We start from the raw sequence: 6,000 nt of genomic DNA, 5'->3' as shown, positions 1-6,000 counted from the left end.
ACTCCATACCTTCATGATAACGTTTGGTTATATACGTTAAATTTGTATTTCTATCTCCCTGTTAGCCTGTAGGTTCACGGAGGGTGTGGTTCACGGCTTTAAAAAAAAAAATCTTTGTACTGTCATAGTGGGCCCCCCCAATAGCCCTTGTTGAGTAAATGAATCGGTGTTTTTTGCTGAAAGAGGAAAGCCCTCGCCAGGGGGAGACTTGGGAGCCAGTATCAGAAGGAGAGCGCGGTGCCTGCCCGGTGACCTCTGGTATCAGTTACAATGGGAGGGTGAGTGACACAGCCAATCAGCAACAGCCTTTGAAGGGCCGTACATAGGACTGATCCGTTTCTGCCCCTACACAGGGTTCTTTTATCAGGCCTTCACACTCGTTGCTATATGTTCAGGACAAAATTATTTGAAATCCAGCGTGTCCTAGAATATTATTAAAAAGCAGGTGTCCCAATGAGTCAGCGTAAGCAGATGCTGGAACTGAAGATGGTAAACTGAAATCCTCACCCACCAGGCACTTTGTAGGACTCCGCACCCTCATGCTCGCTAAACACAAACGCACCGCAGATGGGAGGTCCGTAGAGGCCAAAGATCTCCCGCGTGCACGCCAGTCTACAGCGGGGGGATGAAAGGGCTCAACATACGTTAGGACAACAAGGGCTTACATCTCACAGCTTCTTTCAAGGCATGCCACGCTCTAGGCTACATTCAGAATGTGGGTCGCCCCGCACACCTGGAGCCTGAGGTTTACAAACAAAGTACTTCCCGGGGCGGATCAGTGAGGCCACAAAGCGAGGTCCGAGAGAAAGAAAGCGCCCGCACTCAGCCGAGCCCCGCGCGCATGCGTACAATGGCTACGAGCGGCGGCCGCCGGCGCGTGGGGCGGCACCCGAGCCTTCCGCTCTGAGCCCGGGGCCCGCCTCCGGGCCGGAGGAAGCCGCTGATTGGTCAGTCCGCTTGTGGCTTGGGGAGGAGATTGGGTGATTGGCAGCAACGTCCTGGGACCGCCAAGCTGGAAGCCGGAGGAGCAGAGGAAGACGCCTGGCTGCCTCGCGGCGGAGGTAAGGGGGACTGGGGACTTGGGGGGACGGTTAGTGTCGGGGCGAGGAGGCGCCCCCGGGCCTCGCGGCGGTGGGAAGCCCTGGTAACAGGGCAGCAGCGGAAGGAGCGGGGTTCGGGCTTGCGGGGAGGCTGGCGGCTTCGGGGGCCGGTTGGGTGGCTGCGCGGCGGCTGAAGGGAAGCGGCGAGGTTGCCGGCAGCCGGGGCAGCGGAGGGCCGGGAGGGGTTGGAGCTTTGGCGGAGCGGAGGGAAGTCAGCAGACTTGCCCCGAAGGCTGGGACTCGCCCACCCGTGTACCCCATATCTGCCCCCTCCCCCGCCCTCGGAGCCCGTCTTTCGCTCGCTCGCTCACCGCCAGGCGGCGGTCCCGTCGGGTGTCGCGCCCTTTCCCGGGACGGGTCCGGGCGGGCGGCGTCGGCGGCCGCAGCGCCGGTCGGGCCTCGGGATCCCGGGAGGAGGAGCGCACCGGAGCGCTGGTCCCGGGGAGGCGTCGGCGGCCTCACCTGGCGTGGGCGGTGGTTTGATGTGTCGCCGCCCAGAACTTCCCCGCGAATCTTCCTGTGACCGGGATTTACGTTAAACCGGAAAGAAAGGGCCGACCTTTGGACGCGTCAAAACACATTTTCTGATGGGAATCTTCCCACGAAGCCGAGAGGATGGTGTGAAGCGCTGGGCGTGCCCGTCACCCCGCTCCGTCCGTGACCCGTCGGCGGCCTGACTTGGCCCTCCTCCCCGGGTTAATTGGAAGCATGTCCCCCCAGACACATCATTTCATCTCCGTTACATCTTCCTACGGCTTCGCGGGGGTCAGGGATGACGCCTCCCGAGGGTTGTGCGAAACCAGGCACACGTGAAGGTGCGGACAGCGCCAAGTTAGTTGGTGCGACAGGAATGGGGGCGAGTTCTCCCACCGGGCAGACTTGGACTATTCTCTGCTCAGATTTTGCAAAATCACGGAAAACAAAGGTACCCAGTAATCTAGTCTTGACAGTCGCATTATTGGTTTGGGGCGCCAAGAACAGTACTAATAGCCCTGACCGGTTTTGCTCAGTGGCTAGAGCGTCGGCCTGCGGGCTGAAGGGTCCCAGGTTCGATTCCGGTCCAGGGCATGTGCCTTGGTGGCAGGCACATCCCCAGCGGGGAGTGTGCAGGAGGCAGCTGATCGATGTTTCTCTCTCATCCATGTTTCTAACTCTCTATCCCTCTCCCTTCCTCTTTGTAAAAAATCAAAACATATTTTAAAAAAAAGAATACAGTGGGGCCTTGACTTACGAGTGTCCCGACTAACGAGTTTTTTGAGATACCAGCTGTGTCTCAGCCGATTTTTTGCATTGAGTTGATAGAGTAATTTGAGTTAATGAGCTCCTTAACGAGCTTGGTCTCAGAACGAATTAAACTCGTAAGTCAAGACCCCACTGTCGTACTAATAATTGGCATTTAAGGAGCTCTTGATAGGTATGAAGCACTCTGAAATGGTTTCACCTGTTCGTTTAATTTTTACCACAGCCGCATGAAGTACGCATTTCATTTTACAGAGAAGGGGAAAAGGCTTAGAGAGGTTAAGCAGTTTGCTTAAGGTCATTCCTGATGTAAGGGGGTGGGGCACACCTGGGATGTAGGATGCTAAACCTGGTCACGGCAACGTCCTGGCTCTTTTAACCATAATTGAATGACTTAAGAATTGTGGAGCAATGTAACTGTGGAAAATTATTTTCATTGAGTTACAAATCCATAATGGGGGATGTGGGGGGGGGGGGACCCTGGAAATTTACATGAGTATAATAGCAGTATAGGCATTTTGGTTTCTTTGAAACTGTAAAATGTTAATACAATTGAATTTGAAGTTATGAGCAACATATATAGGTGTAGTTCAGTAAGTACAAGTGTTTGTTTTTCCCCCTCAATTGTATATGCCAGTAAAAGGGGCATGGGAAAGGGGTAAAAATATGTACATCAGTGAATAGTCTCTACTTTCTTTTGGCACTTAGCATATATTGGCTATTTATTCTGAATACTTTCACCTGTATCCCTCATCTTTCCAATCTTCTAAGACAGAATCTTCACCCAAACAATGTCAGAGGAGTAAGGAATTAGATACAGCTGGTCTTATTCAGAGGGCTGTAGAGAAGACCTGTAGAATTGGAGTTTTGGATTCCTACTGTAGGGGAGTAATTCAGAAGTCTAGAAGTCAGATTAGAAACTTGAGCAAAGAAGTGACATGATAACAGCAATCTCCCCTGAGAAGTGAGTTTGACCTGGTGCATATAAAAGAAATTGATGTGGGTAACTGGTGAACTTATTCTAAGCAAAGGAATGGAGGGGGAAAAAAACCAGTCTGAAAAAGAGAAGAAAAGACAGCATGATACAGTGCAGGAATTTCTGAAATACTGGTAAACTTTATTTTCCATAGGTTTGCTTTCTTGGGCAGTCTTGGTGATGAGTATTATTACCATAACACTGCTCTTTGAAATGCTAACTACTGCTCTGCTATTTAAGTGTTCTTTTATATGTTTATTGTGTGCTATTGATACAAATTACACAAGTTAGGTAAGCAACAAAAATGATACTGTAATCCCATCATTTAAGGATAAACCATTAACCATGCTCTAGTCCAGGGGTCTTCAAACTACGGCCTTGGGCCACATGCAAATACAAACATTGTATTTGTTCCCGTTTTTTTTTTTTACTTCAAAATAAGATATGTGCAGTGTGCATAGGAATTTGTTCATAGTTTTTTTTTTAAACTATAGTCCGGCCCTCCAACGGTCTGAGGGACAGTGAACTGGCCCCCCGTTTAAAAAGTTTGAGGACCCCTGCTCTAGTCACAACGCTAGTGTATGCTGTAGACTAGGGTTTGGCAAACTGATCTGAGGCCTAAACTGACCAGAGGCCTGCTTTTGTATGAACTGTGAGGTAAGAGTGGGTTTTGCATTTGTAAGGGGGTGGAGAAAAAATTTTAAAGACTGTTTTGTGACATGTGAAAATTATATGAAATCAAATTTTAGTATCCATAAATGATTTTTAAAAATACAGCCACACTCATTTACATACGGCCCTTGGCTACTTTTTTTACGAGGGCAGAGTAGGTTGTGACAGAGACCCAAAAACCTAAAATGTTTATTATTTGGCCCTTTACAGAAAATGTGCCAGCTCCTGTTCTGGACCGTTTTAGTGAATGTGCCTATATACTTTTTTTTTTTTTTTAAAGAATAAAAAAGATTATAATCTGGATTATGTATTGACCTTTTTTTAGACTTAAAACTTAGGTTTTTAAGTTTGCTAAGTCTTTCATTTGCATCCCTCATCTTTCCAATTGTATGCTCCTTATAAGACAGAATCTTCATCCAACAGTGTTAGAAGATTAAGAAATATAATCAGCTGGGTTTATTCAGAGGGCAGTAGAGAAGACTTGTTAAATTGGGATTTAGGATTTCTAGCAGGGGTCCTCAAACTACGGCCAGCAGGCCACATGCAAATACAAATATTGTATTTGTTCCCGTTTTGTTTTTTTACTTCAAAATAAGATATGTGCAGTGTGCATAGGAATTTGTTCATAGTTTTTTTTTTAAACTATAGTCCGGCCCTCCAACGGTCTGAGGGACAGTGAACTGGCCCCTGTTTAAAAACTTTGAGGACCCCTGATAGTGTAGAAGAATGATTCAGAAGCCTAGAAGTAAGGTTAGATTCATTGGTATGCATGAGGTGTATTTAAACAATCCTCTTTTGTTAGATATTTTTGTTTCTTTTCTAATTTGAAACAATTATTCATAATATTTGAGAGGAGAGCTTTTTTTCTTTTTTAAAAATATATTTGTATTGATTTCAGAGAGGAAGGGAGAGGGAGAGATAAAATGAAACATCAATGATGAGAGAATCATTGATTAGCTGCCTCCTGCACGCCCCACACTGGGGATCGAGCCCACAACCCGAGCATGTGCCCTTGACTCGACTCGAACATGGGACCTTTCACTCTACCCGCTGAGCCAAACCAGCTAGAGCAGAGGACAGGTTTTTCTATTCAGATTTTTGTGTGTCAGGTTATTTATGACAAATTTCTAGAAGTAAAATTGCTTTTATGTACATACTAGAGTCCCAGTGCACGAAATTCTTGCATGGGTGGGGTCCCTAGGCCTGGCCAGCGATCAGGACCAATTGGGGCCTTCTGGCTGCCAGCCGGGGCCTTCCTTTATTTTGCGCCACCCCCTGGTGGTCAGCACATGTCATAGCGAGCGATTGAACTCCCAGTTTCCCAGTCAGACTCTCGAGGGGACACTTTGTATATTAGCCTTTTATATATACAGTAGGTCCTTGGGTTATGTTGGAGATCCGTTCCTACGGTGCGACGTAACGTGATTTTCACCATAAGTTGGAACCCAACTACATAAGCACCTACGTCACTCACATGGAACACATACATAGCAGTAATGAAGTGAAACAGTAAAAAAAATTTAAAAGAAAGATAACAATTCCTGACCTTTACTTGTGGTAAATAAATAATAAAAACATAAAGCACATAGGTACATACGTCAAAATGCCAGAAATTTTTTTTTTTTTAAAATATATTTTATTCATTTTTTACAGAGAGGAAGGGAGAGAGATTGTTAGAAACATCTATGAGAGAGAAACATCGATCAGCTGCCTCCTGCACATCTCCCACTGGGGATGTGCCCGCAACCCAGGTACATGCCCTTGACCAGAATCGAACCGGGGACCCTTCAGTCCGCAGGCCGACGCTCTATCCACTGAGCCAAACCGGTTTCAGCAATTTTTTTTTTTAAATAAATGAAGATGGCAATGTAACTACGAAATGAACATACATTGAGTCCGAAGTAACCCGAGGACCGTCTTTATAGATTGTTAGGTTGCCCACCAGAAAGGTTGTACTTTGTCCATGCCTTTACCAATATTGAGGTGTCTCCCTTATCATCTTTGCCAATTTGG

At 47.1% G+C, this 6,000-nt stretch overlaps 1 protein-coding gene across 3 annotated transcripts in view; it reads left to right on the top strand.

Moving 5' to 3' along the window:
- Positions 1-1,000: 1,000 nt before the first annotated feature.
- MTFR1 (mitochondrial fission regulator 1) overlaps positions 1,001-6,000 on the top strand; it is a 56,166-nt gene continuing 51,166 nt past the window's right edge. The window contains exon 1 of one of the 3 annotated variants that reach the window (XM_070392762.1): positions 1,001-1,061. The gene's annotated coding sequence lies outside the window, so the exon portion shown is untranslated. The remainder of the gene's footprint in view (positions 1,062-6,000) is intronic. The other 2 variants (XM_070392764.1, XM_070392763.1) reach the window with 2 other exon arrangements.

This window comes from Myotis yumanensis, unplaced genomic scaffold (genome assembly GCF_028538775.1).
Source record: "Myotis yumanensis isolate MYYU_CA2020_CCGP unplaced genomic scaffold, mMyoYum1.0.hap1 SCAF_15, whole genome shotgun sequence".
NCBI lineage: Eukaryota > Metazoa > Chordata > Mammalia > Chiroptera > Vespertilionidae > Myotis > Myotis yumanensis.
Note: the sequence above shows the minus strand (reverse complement) of the source record. Positions and strands in the feature narration are given on the sequence as shown.